At 39.6% G+C, this 21026-nt stretch overlaps 1 pseudogene; it reads left to right on the top strand.

Moving 5' to 3' along the window:
• The first annotated feature begins 20015 nt into the window (after window positions 1-20015).
• Window positions 20016-20647, top strand: LOC137235245 (mitochondrial dicarboxylate carrier-like; annotated as a pseudogene).
• Window positions 20648-21026: the final 379 nt, after the last annotated feature.

Raw genomic sequence — 21026 nt, 5'->3', positions numbered from 1 at the left:
TTCATATAAACTGTCATATTGACCCCTTTTTTACGGCTAGAAGCTTCAAGATTCATCAAATTTCATCAAATAGTTACGTTTACGTCATATATTTTTGAAATACGTGATTCGTAGCCATAGTTTTTACATGCAGACCACAAAAAACGTGAAGCTTTGCATCCTCACACAGATTACCTACCTATTTTTTATTTTATATTTATCTTAAAAATCGTTTAGATATGTTCAAATTTCACCAAATGCTTACGTATATAGTATGTATTGTTGTGTCAAAAACTCATAGAGATCGGTGATATATATAATATATATATATAATATATATATATAGTATATATATATTTTTTTACGATTTCGGCCCCATTTTAACAGCTAGAAGCTTCAAATTTCACCAACTGCTTACGTGTATAGCATATATTGATGTCTGAAAAAATCATTGAGATCGGTGGTACACATAGTATATATCTCATACAACCGATTGTTCAGATAAGAAACTTTGCGCAATTTCTGCCCCGTTTTAACAGTTAGAGGCTTCAAATTTCACAAAATGCTTATATTGTTGTCTGAAAAAATCATAGAGATCGGTCGTATATATATTATATTCTTCATAAAAACTGTCATTTTGACCCCTTTTTTACGGCTAGAATCTTCAAAATTCATCAAATTTCATCAAATAGTTACGTTTTCGTCATATATTTTTGAAATACGTGATTCGTAGTCATAGTTTTTACACGCAGACCACAAAAAACCTGAAATTTTGCATCCTCACACGAAGTACCTACCTGTTTTTTATTTTATATTTATCTTAAAAATCGTTAAGGTATGTAGATCTGTTCACTATATATTTCTTATCTTATACATCCGATTATTCGGAGATTACAAACGGGATAAGATTATTGTTCAGCCCCATTCATGAAAGGTATGAAGTCTTCGGCATAGCCGAAGACAGTCCCGTTCTTACTTGTTTTTTGTTGCGTTCTCGACCCCATTTTAACAGCTATAAGCTTCAAATTTCACTAAATGCTTACGTGTATAGCATATATTGATGTCTGAAAAAATCATTGAGATCGGTGGTATACATAGTATATATCTCATACAACCGATTGTTCAGATAAGAAACTTTGAGCAATTTCTGCCCAGTTTTAACGTATATAGCATATATTGTTGTCTGAAAAAATCATAGAGATCGGTGATTTATATATTATATACCCGATATAAACTGTCATTTTTGCCCCTTTTTTCCGGCTAGAAGCTTCAAAATTCATCAAATTTCATCAAATAGTTACGTTTACGTCATATATTTTTGAAATACGTGATTCCTAGTCATAGTTTTTACATGCAGACCACAAAAATCGTGAAGCTTTGCATCCTCACACAAAGTACCTACCTCTTTTTATAACTTTCATGAAAATGAAATGGTATATTAATTTCGTCACGAAACCCAAAATTGTAAGTCCTTAAAGGAAAATAGATAAACCCACCATTAAGTATACCGAAATAATCAGGATGAAGAGCTGAGTTGATTTAGCCATGTCCGTCTGTCCCTCTGTCTGTTTGTTTGCCCTTTTTCACGGCTAGAAGCTTCAAAATTCATCAAATTTCATCAAATAGTTATGTTTACGTCATATATTTTTGAAATACGTGATTCCTAGTCATAGTTTTTACATGCAGACCACAAAAATCGTGAAGCTTTGCATCCTCACACAAAGTACCTACCTATTTTTTTATTTTATATTTATCTTAAATATCGTTTAGATATGTTCAATTTTCACCAAATGATTACGTATATAGCATATATTGTTGTCTGAAAAAATCATTGGGATCGGTGGTTTATATAGTATATATCTCATACAACCGATTGTTCAGATAAGAAACTTTGCGCAATTTCTTCCCCATTTTAACAGCTAAAAGCTTCAAATTTCACCAAATGCTTACGCGTATAGCATATATTGTTGTCTGAAAAAATCATTGAGATCGGTGGTTTATATAGTATATATCTCATACAACCGATTGTTCAGATAAGAAACTTTGCGCAATTTCTGCCCCATTTTAACAGCTAGAAGCTTCAAATTTCACCAAATGCTTACGTATATAGCATACATTTTTGTCTGAAAAAATCATAGAGATCGGTGGTATATATATTATATACCACATTTGAACTGTAATTTTTGCCCCTTTTTTACGGCTAGAAGCTTCAAAATTCATCACATTTCATCAAATAGTTACGTTTACGGCATATATTGTTGAAATACGTTATTCGTAGTCATAGTTTTTACACGGAGACCACAAAAAACCTGAAACTTTGCATCCTCACACAAAGTACCTACCTGTTTTTATACCTTTCATGAAAATGAAATGGTATATTAATTTCGTCACGAACCCCAAAATTGTAAGTCCTTAAAGGAAAATAGATAGACCCACCATTAAGTATACCGAAATAATCAGAATGAAGAGCTGAGTTGATTTAGCCATCTCTGTCTGTCCGTCTGTCTGTTTGTATGCAAACTAGTCCCTCAATTTTAGAGATATCTTGATAAAATTTGGTGAGCGGGTGTCTTTATATTGTTGTCTGAAAAAATCATTGAGATCGGTGGTTTATATAGTATATATCTCATACAACCGATTGCTCAGATAAGAAACTATGCGCAATTTCTGCTTCATTTTAACAGCTAGAAGCTTCAAATTTCACCAAATGCTTACGTATATAGCATATATTGTTGTCTGTAAAAATCATAAAGATCGGTGGTATATATAGTATATATATGGTGGTATATATAGTATATATATAGTATATATATATATTTTCGCAATTTTAGCCCAATTTTAACAGCTGGAAGCTTCAAATTTCACCAAATGCTAACGTATATATCATATATTGTTGTCTGAAAAAATCATAGAGATCGGTGGTTTATATATTATATACCCGATATAAACTGTCATTTTTGCCCCTTTTTACGGCTAGAAGCTTCAAAATTCATCAAATTTCATCAAATAGTTACGTTTACGTCATATATTTTTGAAATACGTGATTCCTAGTTTTTACATTTAGACCACAAAAAACGTGAAGCTTTGCATCCTCACACAAAGCACCTAACTATTTTTATAACTTTCATGAAAATGAAATGGTATATTAATTTCGTCACGAAACCCAAAATTGTAAGTCCTTAAAGGAAAATAGATAGTCCCACCATTAAGTATACCGAAATAATCAGGATGAAGGGCTCAGTTGATTTAGCCATGTCCGTCTGTCCCTCTGTCTGTTTGTTTGCCCCTTTTTTACGGCTAGAAGCTTCAAAATTCATCAAATTTCATCAAATAGTTATGTTTACGTCATATATTTTTGAAATACGTGATTCCTAGTCAAAGTTTTTACATGCAGACCACAAAAAACGTGAAGCTTTGCATCCTCACACAAAGTACCTACCTATTTTTTTATTTTATATTTATCTTAAAAATCGTTTAGATATGTTCAAATTTCACCAAAATGCTTACGTGTTTAGCATATATTGTTGTCTGAAAAAATCATTGAGATCGGTGGTTTATATAGTATATATCTCATACAACCGATTGTTCAGATAAGAAACTTTGCGCAATTTCTGCCCCATTTAAACAGCTAGAAGCTTCAAATTTCACCAAACGCTTACGTATATAGCATAAATTGTTGTCTGAAAAAATCATAGAGATCGGTGGTATATATATTATATACCCCATTTGAATTGTAATTTTTGCCCCTTTTTTACGGCTAGAAGCTTCAAAATTCATCAAATTTCATCAAATAGTTACGTTTACGTCATATATTGTTGAAATACGTGATTCTTAGTCATAGTTTTTACACGGAGACCACAAAAAACCTGAAACTTTGCATCCTCACACAAAGTACCTACCTGTTTTTATTCCTTTCATGAAAATGAAATGGTATATTAATTTCGTCACGAAACCCAAATTGTAAGTCCTTAAAGGAAAATAGATAGACCCACCATTAAGTATACCGAAATAATGAGGATGAAGAGCTGAGTTGATTTAGCCATCTCTGTCTGTCCGTCTGTCCGTCTGTCTGTTTGTATGCAAACTAGTCCCTCAATTTTAGAGATATCTTGATAAAATTTGGTGAGTGGGTGTCTTTATATTGTTGTCTGAAAAAATCATTGAGATCGGTGGTTTATATAGTATATATCTCCGACAACCGATTGTTCAGATAAGAAACTATGCGCAATTTCTGCTTCATTTTAACAGCTGGAAGCTTCAAATTTCACAAAATGCTTACGTATATAGCATATATTGTTGTCTGTAAAAATCATAAAGATCAGTGGTATATATAGTATATATATGGTGGTACATATAGTATATATATATATATTTTCGCAATTTTAGCCCCATTTTAACAGCTAGAAGCTTCAAATTTCACCAAATGCTTACGTATATAGCACATATTGTTGTCTGAAAAAATCATAGAGATAGGTTGTATATATAGTATATATCTCGTACAACCGATTGTTCAGATAAGAATCTTTTCGCAATTTCTACCCCATTTTAACAGCTATAAGCTTCAAATTTCACCGATTGCTTTCGTATATATTATACATTGTTGTGTCAAAAAATCATAGAGATCGGTGTTATGTATAATATATATATGATGGTATATATAGTATATATATATAGTATATATATATATTTTTGTTGCGTTCTCGGCCCCATTTTAACAGCTAGAAGCTTCAAATTTCACTAAATGCTTACGTGTATAGCATATATTGATGTCTGAAAAAATCATTGAGATCGGTGGTATACATATTATATATCTCATACAACCGATTGTTCAGATAAGAAACTTTGCGCAATTTCTGCCCAGTTTTAACAGCAAGAAGCTTCATATTTTACCAAATGCTTACGTATATAGCATATATTGTTGTCTGAAAAAATTATAGAGATCGGTGATTTATATATTATATACCCGATATAAACTGTCATTTTTGCCCCTTTTTTCTGGCTAGAAGCTTCAAAATTCATCAAATTTCATTAAATAGTTACGTTTACGTCATATATTTTCGAAATACGTGATTCGTAGTCATAGTTTTTACATGCAGACCACAAAAAACGTGAAGCTTTGCATCCTCACACAAAGTACCTACCTATTTTTATAATTTTCATGAAAATGAAATGGTATATTAATTTCGTCACGAAACCCAAAATTGTAAGTCCTTAAAGGAAAATAGGTATACCCACCATTAAGTATACCGAAATAATCAGGATGAAGAGCTGAGTTGATTTAGCCATGTCCGTCTGTCCCTCTGTCTGTTTGTTTTCCCCTTTTTCACGGCTAGAAGCTTCAAAATTCATCAAATTTCATCAAATAGTTATGTTTACGTCATATATTTTTGAAATACGTGATTCCTAGTCATAGTTTTTACATGCAGACCACAAAAATCGTGAAGCTTTGCATCCTCACACAAAGTACCTACCTATTTTTTTATTTTATATTTATCTTAAATATCGTTTAGATATGTTCAATTTTCACCAAATGATTACGTATATAGCATATATTGTTGTCTGAAAAAATCATTGGGATCGGTGGTTTATATAGTATATATCTCATACAACCGATTGTTCAGATAAGAAACTTTGCGCAATTTCTTCCCCATTTTAACAGCTAAAAGCTTCAAATTTCACCAAATGCTTACGCGTATAGCATATATTGTTGTCTGAAAAAATCATTGAGATCGGTGGTTTATATAGTATATATCTCATACAACCGATTGTTCAGATAAGAAACTTTGCGCAATTTCTGCCCCATTTTAACAGCTAGAAGCTTCATATTTCACCAAATGCTTACGTATATAGCATAAATTTTTGTCTGAAAAAATCATAGAGATCGGTGGTATATATATTATATACCCCATTTGAACTGTAATTTTTGCCCCTTTTTTACGGCTAGAAGCTTAAAAATTCATCAAATTTCATCAAATAGTTACGTTTACGGCATATATTGTTGAAATACGTTATTCGTAGTCATAGTTTTTACACGGAGACCACAAAAAACCTGAAACTTTGCATCCTCACACAAAGTACCTACCTGTTTTTATACCTTTCATGAAAATGAAATGGTATATTAATTTCGTCACGAACCCCAAAATTGTAAGTCCTTAAAGGGAAATAGATAGGCCCACCATTAAGTATACCGAAATAATCAGAATGAAGAGCTGAGTTGATTTAGCCATCTCTGTCTGTCCGTCTGTCTGTTTGTATGCAAACTAGTCCCTCAATTTTAGAGATATCTTGATAAAATTTGGTGAGTGGGTGTCTTTATATTGTTGTCTGAAAAAATCATTGAGATCGGTGGTTTATATAGTATATATCTCATACAATCGATTGCTCAGATAAGAAACTATGCGCAATTTCTGCTTCATTTTAACAGCTAGAAGCTTCAAATTTCACCAAATGCTTACGTATATAGCATATATTGTTGTCTGAAAAAAATCATTGAGATCGGTGGTTTATATAGTATATATCTCATACAACCGATTGTTCAGATAAGAAACTATGCGCAATTTCTGCTTCATTTTAACAGCTAGAAGCTTCAAACTTCACCAAATGCTTACGTATATAGCATATATTGTTGTCTGTAAAAATCATAAAGATCGGTGATATATATGTATATATATGGTGGTATATATAGTATATATATAGTATATATATATATTTTCGCAATTTTAGCCCCATTTTAACAGCTAGAAGCTTTAAATTTCACCGAATGCTTACGTATATAGCATATATTGTTGTCTGAAAAAATCATAGAGATCGGTTGTATATATAGTATATATCTCATACAACCGATTGTTCAGATAAGAAACTATGCGCAATTTCTGCTTCATTTTAACAGCTGGAAGCTTCAAATTTCACCAAATGCTAACGTATATAGCATATATTGTTGTCTGAAAAAATCATAGAGGTCGGTGGTTTATATATTATATACCCGATATAAACTGTCATTTTTGCCCCTTTTTTACGGCTATAAGCTTCAAAATTCATCAAATTTCATCAAATAGTTACGTTTACGTCATATATTTTTGAAATACGTGATTCGTAGTCATAGTTTTTACATTTAGACCACAAAAAACGTGAAGCTTTGCATCCTCACACAAAGCACCTACCTATTTTTATACCTTTCATGAAAATGAAATGGTATATAAATTTCGTCACGAAACCCAAAATTGTAAGTCCTTAAAGGAAAATAGATAGACCCACCATTAAGTATACCGAAATAATCAGGACGAAGAGCCGAGTTGATTTAGCCATGTCCGTCTGTCCCTCTGTCTGTTTGTTTGCCCCTTTTTTACGGCTAGAAGATTCAAAATTCATAAAATTTCATCAAATAGTTATGTTTACGTCATATATTTTTGAAATACGTGATTCCTAGTCAAAATTTTTACATGCAGACCACAAAAAACGTGAAGCTTTGCATCCTCACACAAAGTACCTACCTATTTTTTTATTTTATATGTATCTTAAAAATCGTTTAGATATGTTCAAATTTCACCAAAATGCTTAGGTGTTTAGCATATATTGTTGTCTGAAAAAATCATTGAGATCGGTGGTTTATATAGTATATATCTCATACAACCGATTGTTCAGATAAAAAACTTTGCGCAATTTCTGCCCCATTTAAACAGCTAGAAGCTTCAAATTTCACCAAATGCTTACGTATATAGCATAAATTGTTGTCTGAAAAAATCATAGAGATCGGTGGTATATATATTATATACCCCATTTGAATTGTAATTTTTGCCCCTTTTTTACGGCTAGAAGCTTCAAAATTCATCAAATTTCATCAAATAGTTACGTTCACGTCATATATTGTTGAAATACGTGATTCTTAGTCATAGTTTTTACACGGAGACCACAAAAAACCTGAAACTTTGCATCCTCACACAAAGCACCTACCTGTTTTTATAACTTTCATGAAAATGAAATGGTATATTAATTTCATCACGAAACCCAAAATTGTAAGTCCTTAAAGGAAAATAGATAGACCCACCATTAAGTATACCGAAATAATGAGGATGAAGAGCTGAGTTGATTTAGCCATCTCTGTCTGTCCGTCTGTCCGTCTGTCTGTTTGTATGCAAACTAGTCCTCAATTTTAGAGATATCTTGATAAAATTTGGTGAGCGGGGGCTTTGTATTGTTGTCTGAAAAAATCATTGAGATCGGTGGTTTATATAGTATATATCTCATACAACCGATTGTTCAGATAAGAAACTATGCGCAATTTCTGCTTCATTTTAACAGCTGGACGCTTCAAATTTCACCAAATGCTTACGTATATAGCATATATTGTTGTCTGTAAAAATCATAAATATCAGTGGTATATATAGTATATATATGGTGGTACATATAGTATATATATATATATTTTCGCAATTTTAGCCACATTTTAACAGCTAGAAGCTTCAAATTTCACCGAATGCTTACGTATATAGCACATATTGTTGTGGAAAAAATCATAGAGATCGGTTGTATATATAGTATATATCTCATACAACCGATTGTTCAGATAAGAAACTTTTCGCAATTTCTACCCCATTTTAACAGCTATAAGCTTCAAATTTCACCGATTGCTTTCGTATATAGTATATATTGTTGTGTCAAAAAATCATAGAGATCGGTGTTATGTATAATATATATATGATGGTATATATAGTATATATATATAGTATATATATATTTTTGTTGCGTTCTCGGCCCCATTTTAACAGCTAGAAGCTTCAAATTTCACTAAATGCTTACGTGTATAGCATATTTTGATGTCTGAAAAAATCATTGAGATCGGTGGTATACATAGTATATATCTCATACAACCGATTGTTCAGATAAGAAACTTTGCGCAATTTCTGCCCAGTTTTAACAGCAAGAAGCTTCAAATTTTACCAAATGCTTACGTATATAGCATATATTGTTGTCTGAAAAAATCATATAGATCGGTGATTTATATATTATATACCCGATATAAATAGTCATTTTTTCCCCTTTTTTCCGGCTAGAAGCTTCAAAATTCATCAAATTTCATCAAATAGTTACGTTTACGTCATATATTTTTGAAATACGTGATTCGTAGTCATAGTTTTTACATGCAGACCACAAAAAACGTGAAGCTTTGCATCCTCATACAAAGTACCTACCTATTTTTATAACTTTCATGAAAATGAAATGGTATATTAATTTCGTCACGAAACCCAAAATTGTAAGTCCTTAAAGGAAAATAGTTAGACCCACCATTAAGTATACCGAAATAATCAGGATGAAGAGCTGAGTTGATTTAGCCATATCCGTCTGCCCCTCTGTCTGTTTGTTTGCCCCTTTTTCACGGCCAGAAGCTTCAAAATTCATCAAATTTCATGAAATATTTATGTTTTCGTCGTATATTTTTGAAATACGTGATTCCTAGTCATAGTTTTTGCATGCAGACCACAAAAATCGTGAAGCTTTGCATCCTCACACAAAGTACCTACCTATTTTTTTATTTTATATTTATCGTAAATATCGTTTAGATATGTTCAAATTTCACCAAATGCTTACGTATATAGCATATATTGTTGTCTGAAAAAATCATTGAGATCGGTGGTTTATATAGTATATATCTCATACAACGGATTGTTCAGATAAGAAACTTTGCGCAATTTCTGCTCCATTTAAACAGCTAGAAGCTTCAAATTTCACCAAATGCACGTATATAGCATAATTTGTTGTCTGAAAAAATCATAGAGATCGGTGGTATATATATTATATACCCCATTTGAACTGAAATTTTTGCCCCTTTTTTACGGCTAGAAGCTTCAAAATTCATCAAGTTTCATCAAATAGTTACGTTTACGTCATATATTGTTGAAATACGTGATTCGTAGTCATAGTTTTTACACGGAGAGCACAAAAAACCTGAAACTTTGCATCCTCACACAAAGTACCTACCAGTTTTTATACCTTTCATGAAAGGAAAATAGATAGACCCACCATTAAGTATACCGAAATAATCAGGATGAAGAGCTGAGTTGATTTCGCCATCTCTGTCTGTCCGTCTGCCCGTCTGTCTGTTTGTATGCAAACTAGTCCCTCAATTTTAGAGATAGGTTAGGTTAGGTTGGGTGGTAGCTTCCCTGATAGGGGAAGCTCCCTTGGACAACATGACGGTCCGTTGTGATACCACATATAATAAACTAAACTAACGGTGACGTAGATATAACTACTTAGAGAATCGTTGGGTAGCAACGATAAAGTTCCGAATGATCCCGATCTCAACCTTGGATAGCTCCTCGGGAGATCCAAGTGAGTCACGACCGAAATACTTTCGCCTAGTTCTGGCAAAAGCTGGGCAGTCAAGCATTAAGTGATTTGGTGATTCCACCTCATCATCCTCCATACAGCTGCAGCAGGATGGAGTTTCCAATATATTGAGACGTACCGCATGGATACCCATGGGACAGTGCCCTGTCAAAACCCCAATGACCATTGATAGGTGAGCCTTAGTGAACCCAATTATTTCAGCAGGCCTCCTGCCATCCACTTTCGGCCAGAAACATCTTAATATCCTGCAAGACGTAGTGTCCGCCCAACGTTTGCTAAGCTGACTTTAGGCCCAGCTATGGAAGAGCAATCCACAGGTGGCTAGCGGAATCCCGAAATCCCTACAGCCATCTTCATCCGGTTCAGTTGTACCGATTCGGGCTAAGAGATCGGAATATCACTATGGCCCGGGACCCAGATAATCTTAATTGTAAAATAATTCGATGCAATCGCAAGTGAGGTCAGGCACTCCCAGACCACCCTCGATCGCACTGTAGTTGAGCTCAAGGCCTTTATAGCCGCTTGGCTATCAGAGTAGATGTTAAATTCCCTAACCGTAGTAGCGCTGGATAGCATTTCATCCACCGCATCCTTAATCGCAGCAACTTCCGCTTGGAATACACTGCAGTGATCAGCCAACTTAAACTTGCAGCTTACATTTAGCTCTTGACAAAAGACCCCCCGCCAACCTTTCCGTCCAACTTCGACCCATCCGTGAACAAGTAAACCGGTCCCATGCCCCAGATAATTCCTCTTCTCCACTCCTCCCTCGGGGGAATGACTGGGGTGAAGGTTGTATAGGGAGCGGCCACCGGCATGCAATAGTCCGTCCTGTCCGGGATAAAGTCGAAACTAGTAAGAAGGCTAGAGTGTCCGAAATGAGAAAGCATATAACCCATATCACGAAGCCTGACCAACGACCGGGCCGCGGCTGCCTTTCCCGCAATATCTACTGGATGTATATTCAGCATGACATTCAGTGCCAAGGTAGATGTTGTTCTCATAGCGCCACTGATACCGATAAGCGCCGTCCGTTGCACTGACACTAACATTTTGGAGGTGCTCGCCGTGTCCAGTGCTTTCCACCAGACCAGCACCCCATAGAGCAGAATCGGTTTGACCACCATCTCATAAAGCCAGTGTACTACTCCTGGCGAGAGCCCCCATCTCTTTCCGATAGCCCCCCTGCATCAGTACAAGGCAACCGCGGCCCTCCTGGCCCTATCTTCCACATTGGGCCTCCAGGACAGCTTCTTGTCCAGAACAATTCCCAAATATTTAACCCTGTCAGTAAGTACCAACGGTACCCCTCCAATCGAAGGAGTTCTGAAGTCGGGTATCTTATATCTCCTTGTAAAAAGAACCAATTCTGTTTTACCCGGGTTGACCGCCAATCCACATGATTCAGCCCACCTAGCCACAGTATCCAGGTAGCCCTGCAGAACATTTCGCAGGGTGCCCAGAAATTCGCCCCTGACTAGGATAGCGAGGTCATCTGCATATGCAACCACCCGACAACCATTGGCTTCCAGCTCCACAAGAAGATCGTTGACTACCACAACCCAGAGCAGGGGAGATAGGAAACCCCCTGTGGCGTGCCCCTGCACACCTTCCTCCTAATTATGGGCCCTCCCCACTCCGGTGCGACAATTCTGTCGCATAGAAGTTTGCTAATAAATTCAACCAGAGCCGCTTCGACTCCTAAACCCACCAGAGCTCTTTCGATTGCCCCCGGTAAGACATTGTTAAAAGCCCCCTCGATGTCTAGAAAGGCACCCAGAGCATACTCTTTATGTTCTAGAGACCCCTCTATTTGCTTTACAACCGAATGGAGAGCCGTTTCCGTCGATCTGCCTTTGCAGTACGCATGCTGTGAAGCCGACAGTAATCCCGCAGGTATCCTTTCCCGTACGTAAAGGTCAATCAGCCGCTCAAACGTCTTAAGAAGAAACGACGAGAGACTGATTGGCCTGAAATCCTTAGGTGACACATGAGAGCTCCTGCCGGCCTTCGGAATGAAGATGACCCTAACCGTGTGCCACGGCTTAGGGATATAGTTAAGCCTGAGGCAGTTAGTGTACCAGCGGCAGGAAATCCCTAAAGACCTCTGAAGTTGCGCAGGAATGATGCCATCCGGGCCGGGTGACTATAGGGCTTGAACGAATTTATAGCCCAGGATATTTGACTTTCCCGTAGTGGGATGGCAGGCATTTCTGCATGGCCAGCAACCGCCGACCACGCAAGCGAAGATCCCTGCGCAACTGGGACATCGGGAAAATGATTGTCCAGTAAAAGCCTCAGGGAGTCCTCGCTACTCATCGACCAGTCCTCACCATCATCTCTCAGATACCCCCGAGGGGCGGGATTCCTAGAGAGTATTTTTCTAAGCCTCGCGGATTCATTGCAGCCCTCTACGTTTTCGCAGAAGCTTCGCCATGAATCTCGCTTGGCTATCCTTATTTCATATTTATAAATCCCCAGACTCACCTTATAGAGCTCCCAGTCCGAGGGTAGTTTACTCCTCCTGGCTCTGTTAAAGAGCCGCCTACTGGACGCTCTTAGGTCGTCAAGGGAATCAGACCACCAGGGCGGCTTGCCCTTCCCCCTGTAAGTTTTCAGTGGGCAGGACTGTTGAAAGGCGCTATTGCTTGCCAAGGTGAAGTTTTCCACCAGACCGTCTATTTCAGATTCGGACAGGTCCGAACAAACGATAGGCGCCTCAGGCAATAGCTCTCCCAACTTCCTACAATACAAGTCCCAGTTGATACTTTTAGGGTTCCTAAAAGATATTTTACCGGGACGTTCTTCATTCACCGATAACTGAATATATCGGTGATCAGAGAAAGAGTGCTCGTTGAGAACCCTCTAGCCAGATATCCGACCTTCCAGTTCTCTGCTAACCAGGGTGAGGTCCAGGACCTCCTCCCTTACCGCAGTAATAAAAGTCGGGTCATTCCCCCTATTACATATACAAAGTCCCTCATCTACAATAAAAGTAAATAAAGACTCACCTCTGGTGTTCGTATCCGAGCTCCCCCATATGCTATGGTGTGCATTAGCATCGGCACCTATGATTACGCCAACACCTCTCCTCCTTGCTTCAGCGGTGATTTCGCCCAGTATAACAGGCGGTGGTCCCGTTACGTCCCCATGGGGTAGATACGCTGAGACCACCCACAATTCGTTACTGCCTCGCTCGAGGCAGACCGTGGTTACGTCAGCATTGCTGAAATTAGAGAGAATAAAAGCTTTAAATTCCTTTTTAATAAGCACACAGGATCTAGGCCTACCTGCCTCCCCATGCACCAAGGTGTTGAATTTTCCCGTCCTTAATCCAGAAATTTTTCCTCCGTTACTACTCAGCCACGGCTCCTGGACAAGGACTATATCCACTCCGCCTTTCTCAAGACAGAGCAACAAGTTTGCGGAAGCCGCCTTAGAATGCTGAAGATTGATTTGACGGATTTCCATCAACACCACCCTTCTTCTTCTGCACCCCATCCTTGACGGCTTCGCCCTTGGAGACTAGCAGATCCTCCTCCCCCCCAAACAGACGACTTACACTGATAACGGATCCCGCCATCGATGATTCGCCCTCGGAGGCTAGGAGCTCCTCCTCTGCCCCATCAGCCAGACGACTAGCACTGATGACAGATCCCGCTATTGACGGGACGTCAACAGTGCTTTCGCTGTCCAAATTAGCGGGGTCAGCATCCACAACCATGGGTACTGGCTCCCCTGCGGACGCCTCCACCTCCCGAACAGTCTCTGGGGGAGAGGAACCATCTCCCCTGGAATCGGCGTGGTAGATTTTGAGAACCACACGCTCGAGGCCATAGGAGATAACCCCCCTCGTGTCAGAGAGAGGACCGGTGGACTCTGCGTTTAGCAGAATCAGCACTTGCCGACGTGGCGCAACAGCCTCCTCTACTCTGAGGACCCTCCAGTTATGCGTCGGAAGGTTCGGGTTGCAGTAATGCATTAATTCAAGTATTTTCTCCGGCTGAGATGGCCCGGCAGGCAACCACACCCGAGCCCTCGGTCGAAGGGGGAGATCCCTCCGTTCCACGGCCTCGAGTCTGGCTCCCCTCCGCAACCAAAGAAATTATTTTCTTAAAGATACAGGCCGAGCGCTCGTAAGCACAAGTAATCAGTCTAAATCCATGATACCATCCCGAGTATTCGAAGCATGGCCGCGTACCTGGACTCTCCATAACAGCGGTCATATAGGCCGCTGATATGGCGCTGGCGACCCACGGCCACTCCTCTCGGGAGATGGCACCATCCTCCCTACTCCTATCCAGGACCCCGAGGGTGATGGAGCCCGCTCGTTTAGCGATTTTGATAAACGAAATTGCGTCCCCACCTCCTCGTGCCCTTTTGTCGTTGAGGCATTCCGCTCATCCGACCTTTGCCGCTTTATAGCCCCCAAACCCTGCTGCTCACCCGCATCGTTCGACACCGGTGTGTGGTCGTCGCAAGCTACGACGCTCCTGGCCCACTCCAGCGTCCGGGAATGCTTCTCAGAAATCTGAGCTGCATCCCTTCCGCCGTAGCGCTCCAGGATCTTCTCAGCCAGATCACCCAGAGCTTTCTTACGCGGCGTCGATCGCCTACCTTTCCCGGCAGGCTTCGACCCCAGGGCTCCCGATGGGAAAGCTCCTCGCGACAGGGCTTCCTTACTAGTACTGGGCTGGTCCGTCGCATCCGCCGGACCTCTGCCTTTCCATGTCACAGCCCCATATGGGCCTGCATTGGGTGTCGGTTTTGACACCCCTCCACTACCCGAACTACCCGTACCTACGGGGTTTGAAACCAAACCCCTCCGCTGATCCGTCTGATCAGCCCTTTTGACCCGCCGGGAGCTTTCCCGCCTGGCAGCGACCTGCTTCGGAGCACTCTCCGCACCTGTCGCGTCCCTCGCACCATGACGACCTTCGTCGTCACTCCTACCCTAGAGATATCTTGATAAAATTTGGTGAGCGGGTGTCTTTATATTGTTGTCTGAAAAAATCATTGAGATCGGTGGTTTATATAGTATATATCTCATACAACCGATTGTTCAGATAAGAAACTTTGCGCAATTTCTGCCCAGTTTTAACAGCAATAATCTTCAAATTTCACCAAATGCTTACGTATATAGCATATATTGTTGTCTGTAAAAATCATAAAGATGGGTGGTATATATAGTATATATATGGTGGTATATATAGTATATATATAATATATATATATATATATTTTCGCAATTTCTACCCCATTTTAACAGCTATAAGCTTCAAATTTCACCGATTGCTTACGTATATAGTATATGTTGTTGTGTCAAAAAATCATAGAGATCGGTGGTATGTATAATATATATATGATGGTATATATAATATATATATATAGTATATATATTTTTTTTGCGTTCTCGGCCCCACTTTACAGCTAGAAGCTTCACATTTCACTAAATGCTTACGTGTATAGCATATATTGATGTCTGAAAAAATCATTGAGATCGGTGGTATACATAGTATATATCTCATACAACCGATTGTTCAGATAAGAAACTTTGCGCAATTTCTGCCCAGTTTTAACAGCAATAATCTTCAAATTTCACCAAATGCTTACGTATATAGCATATATTGTTGTCTGAAAAAATCATAGAGATCGGTGGTTTATATATTATACACCCGATATAAACTGTCATTTTTGCCCCTTTTTTACGGCTAGAAGCTTCAAAATTCATCAAATTTCATCAAATAGTTACGTTTACGTCATATATTTTTGAAATACGTGATTCGTAGTCATAGTTTTTACATGCAGACCACAAAAAACGTGAAGCTTTGCATCCTCACACAAAGTACCTACCTATTTTTATACCTTTCAAGAAAATGAAATGGTATATTAATTTCGTCACGAAACCCAAAATTGTAAGTCCTTAAAAGAAAATAGATAGACCCACCATTAAGTGTACCGAAATAATCAGGATGAAGAGCTGAGGAGATTTAGCCATCTATGTCTGTCCGTCTGTCTGTTTGTATGCAAACTAGTCCCTCAATTTTAGAGATATCTTGATAAAATTTGGTGAGCGGGTGTCTTTATATTAAAAAAATAAATGTAAGGCGCGATAACCTCCGAAGAGATCTAAGGCCGAGCTTCTCTTCCAATTTGCGTCGTGCTCCTCTTGATTTTTCCCTACAAATTGGCCGGACGGGACCTACATGTTTTATGCCGACTCCGAACGGCATCTGCAAGGCAGATGAGTTTTCACTGAGAGCTTTTCATGGCAGAAATACAATCGGAGCGCTTGCCAGACACTGCCGAGGGGCGACCCCGCTTATATTGTTGTCTGAAAAAATCATTGAGATCGGTGGTTTATATAGTATATATCTCATACAACCGATTGTTCAGATAAGCAACTATGAAAAAATGCCAATGTAATCTCCTGTGAACTCCCGGTCTCCACTAATGCAGCCTCTCTGGGCGGAGCTGTGAATAAAAAAGGGAAAAGTTAGTGTTCATGTACATGGGGTTGCTTGGTTTTAAAATGCACCTTGTGGTATAGTTAAAGTTTTTATAGTGGGTGGGCTCCGGACACGACGAGGCCGAAAATTGTGGCTTGGGTGAGGAGCCCGCCGACAGTCGACGCGGGTGTGCCGCCGACCATAATACTGGCGTAGACGTCGGCGCCCAAAGTGAGCTACACTGGCGACGATCGGTAAAACGTCGGATCGGTCAGCTTCATGAACTGGAATAAGCCCGCTACCGACGGGTCCATATTTGCCGTGGGGTTTAATCTGGCATAGTTTGCTATTACGGTGGCTTGGGTCGTGATCTTTCCCGCTACCCCATACTTCCCTCGAAGAACGATGGTGCACCTCGAAAGACGTGCGGTATTGTTACGCTCCAGGTGTAGATCCTTGCACAAATTGGCATCGATAATGCTGGTGGGAGCGCAGGCATCTAACAGGGCGCGGACCAGGTGTAAACGGCATCCTGCCTCAATTCGGACTATGGCTGTCGGCGCGATGGCGATCAATGTTCGAGTTATAGTCGGTGCCGCTAAATTGTCCCGGAGTCGACCACTTCTGAAGCCGGCTGTTGTTTGGCGCGCGAGGGTGGTTGTGGTACCCTCCTTGCATGGTTGATACGGGGCCGCTCTGCCAGTGGAGCGTCGGGTCGAGCGGAACGGACGCGGCTCCGCGCCGCCCCGGCGCCTACTGGCATTGCGGTGCGATGGGCGGAAAGCACGTGTCTCCGCGCCATCCCCGTGTTCCATGTGTCTCTGATTAGTTTTCTGCTTCTCGTGCTGAAGCAGTGGTCGGAAGGATCGTGCTTCTCCACTGCTCGTTGGGGCGATGGCTAAGGCTGCATCACTTCGGGCGATCTCCTCCATCTCTTCCTCCTCATCTGCTACTTGTTGTGCCCATGATCGGGTATCCTCCGTGATATGAATGGAGAGCACTTCGTCGGCGCTTGCTTCCTCGTCGTGCTCGTCGTGGTAGGTAGGGCGTGGCTGCGGTTGCTCATCCTCTATATGCAGGGTAGTGTGGTGTGGCTCCTGGCATCGGTGGCAACGGTCGCGGCTGGGGCATATTTCCAGCCGATGGAACGGCAATAACCAATTAGGGCAGTGCCGGTGTATGAGGACGGCCCGGAGGCGTTCTTCTGCCGACATTCCCCTGTACAGCGGGCATAGTCGTATGTCGTGATTCTTATGGCACAACCGGCAGGAGACGGTGAAGGAGTCAACGCGTTTCTCCTTCTTGTTGCGTTTGACTGAGAAGCCCGTCATTCTGGAACGGGAATTTGTTATTACTTGTTTGGACTCCAGGGGGTTTGGTGGCATATGAGCGGGTACGGGTAACTTATTGGCTGGTTGGTGGTTGGCGTACTCGGGTTAAGGGTTTATTTGGGATGAATAACCTGGCTAAGTTATTCTGCCGATGTAATGATGTGGTTGTAGTGGTTGAAACCACTGTTATATTTTATATAATTTTATTGAGATACGCCTAAAGGTATCTTTAGTTTTGGTAAATATTCTCATCATAATGAAATTCTGATATTGAAAGCAGTCAATTTAAATTAAACAATTTAAACTAACAAATTATTGAATATAGACTGAAAACAAACTATATTCTTTGGTGTTTGCCTAATACAGGCAATATGTAGCCTATGGTATCACGAGTTACCCATGTATTTTCACGGCTCCTTGTAATTGCCCTACAAAAATTTGGTCACAAAACTTACCCACGCCCATGCAAATGTGACTATGAATATAACCTATGAATGACTGTAAAATGACTAATCAAATGACGTCGTGCAGATAACATGTGCGACAGATGGAAAGAGGCCTTTATCCGCTGTCTGGGAACACTCTTTGTGTTGATTTGGGCCATGTTGTGTGAGAATCACAAATTGTGGTGTATTTGTTGATTTCAACACAAGCCTGGCGGGAATAGGCTACACTATCGAGTGTGGCAACTTGTAGAGCTGTCAGCTGATAACTCTTCCACTCATTGGAATGAGGCAGCTAGACCACTATTGAGTGTGACATGTTTCTGTTTATGTTTTACATTTTGATTTTGCACTAACCTTTTTAACAATGAAAACAATGCAAATAAACCGGGAGAATTACTTCGGTCTCGAGTGGTTCACTTTTTTTTCTCACAAGAAAGTCGGTTTTGATTGTGTTTTTATGCACCAAATTGTCAAACTAAAACAAACCTTCCATTTATCGGAACCAAAATAAAGTTGTTTAGGTACTAACACTCGAGTTTTTTTTTTTTTTTTTTTGCTCCCGCAGATCCGACTTGTAATCCCATGGGGTCGCGGCGAATCTGTTTACGGCGTAAGAAAAGACAAAAGCAAATGTCATCGACTGGCACCCTTGTTTCGTTCATTCAAAATGTCATTCATTCATGGAAATGAGTATACAGACATTTTTGAATGAATTTTCATTATGAAGAAAAACGTATGATGGGTAAGTATACTAGTATCGTTCCTTTTTTATAATTTTATAAATATACTAATTTTTTATTCTTTTGTTTCGTTTCAGCTCATTACTTCTTTAAAAAACATAGCTTACGTCTAAATACACCCAAACTGAAATAAGTCCATATAAATCGGCAATTAGAACAACAGAAAATAAAAAACTGTAACAGCAGCACCACCATCACCAATCCTTGTATAACGCACTTGATCCCACTGCTGATCCAATTTCAGCAGTAAAGACTGATGACACTTATGAACCCTTGAATGCTGCTGGTGCTGCTGTTGCTTGTGCACCGGTAACAAAAACACCTGTAGATTCGTTATATTATGCGGTACAAGCAGTCATAGAAGGTATGAGTTTGCGAAAAGCCGCACAAAAGTTTGATCTTTCAAAAACTGTTCTTGGGCGAAGAGTACGCAAACATCCACAATATACGAAAACGATACGTGAAAATCGTGTACTTACAATGGCCTATGAGAGGTTGAAAGTTTGTTTTTTTTTTTTTGTGATATGCGCTGGATAGGTTCAGTACAAATATAATAGTTTTGTAATACATATATTTGGCAAGCGAGCATGGATTATGTTGGAGCAAAATACTCAACAACAAAAAATACAACGTTAATCTGTTTTGTAAAAGCACAAGTCTGGACCAAACCCACCCAGAATCTGTCTTTTTAATAATTAATTATAAACTCTTCATACCAACAACATGTCCAGTATAAATACACAGCGTCAGGGTCGATGGTATTTTGGTGGTATTGCTAGCGCTGGCGCTGCTTGTACACATCCACTAGATTTAGTTAAAGTTACGTTACAGACACAGCAAGGCAAATTATCTGTTTTACAGTTACTGCAAAAGTGGTACGAGAACAAGGTGTCCTAGCCTTGTACAATGGCTTATCTGCATCCATCCTACGTCAGATGACGTACTCGATGACTCGTTTCGGCATATATGAAGCAGGCAAGCAACAAATCAATACCGATACATTCCTTGGTAAAATCACCTTAGCTGGTTTAGCAGGCACCACAGGCGGTATTGTTGGCACACCAGCTGATATGGTGAACGTTCGTATGCAAAATGATGTTAAATTACCACCCGAGCAACGCAGGAACTATAAAAATGCTTTTGATCGTTTAATCAAAGTTTATCGGCATGAAGGTTTTGCGCGTTTATTTTCTGGTGCTACAACAGCCACTGGAAGGGGTGTTCTAATGACAATTGGCCAAATTGCTTTTTACGATCAGATCAAATCGATGCTCCGGCTCGAGTTGATATTCTTAAGCAGCGAATTTCTTAGCTCATCCCACTTCTTTGTACTGCGATTACTAATTCATTGGTAAAACAATCGATACTGCCTGTTTGAGTCGATTAGCGTTGTATTAGGTGTGTTTGCGTTGATACAGATTGTAGTGGCTGCCACAGAAAGGAAATACAGTTTTGGAAACGTAAAACTTTTGGTGAGCCAGGAGAAGCGCGACGCGTCAACATAGCCATGACGAAAATGTAAAAAATTTTGATTTCACAAACTTCCCATGTTGGTAATGGTTTTTTTTGTTTTTTTTTTTTAATTTTTAAACCCAGTTGAACTTCGTCTCTCGTTATTAACATAATACGCAAAATCGGGTAATGGGACTGCAGCACGCGATGCCATGTTTGTTGGGGGAGCCCATCGACATAACCGACATTCGTTCAGTACTTAATCATGCTTTACGTAGTCGT

Source organism: Eurosta solidaginis, chromosome X (genome assembly GCF_040869045.1).
Source record: "Eurosta solidaginis isolate ZX-2024a chromosome X, ASM4086904v1, whole genome shotgun sequence".
In the NCBI taxonomy this organism is placed as follows: Eukaryota; Metazoa; Arthropoda; class Insecta; order Diptera; family Tephritidae; genus Eurosta; species Eurosta solidaginis.
This window is presented reverse-complemented; position numbering and strand designations above follow the sequence as displayed.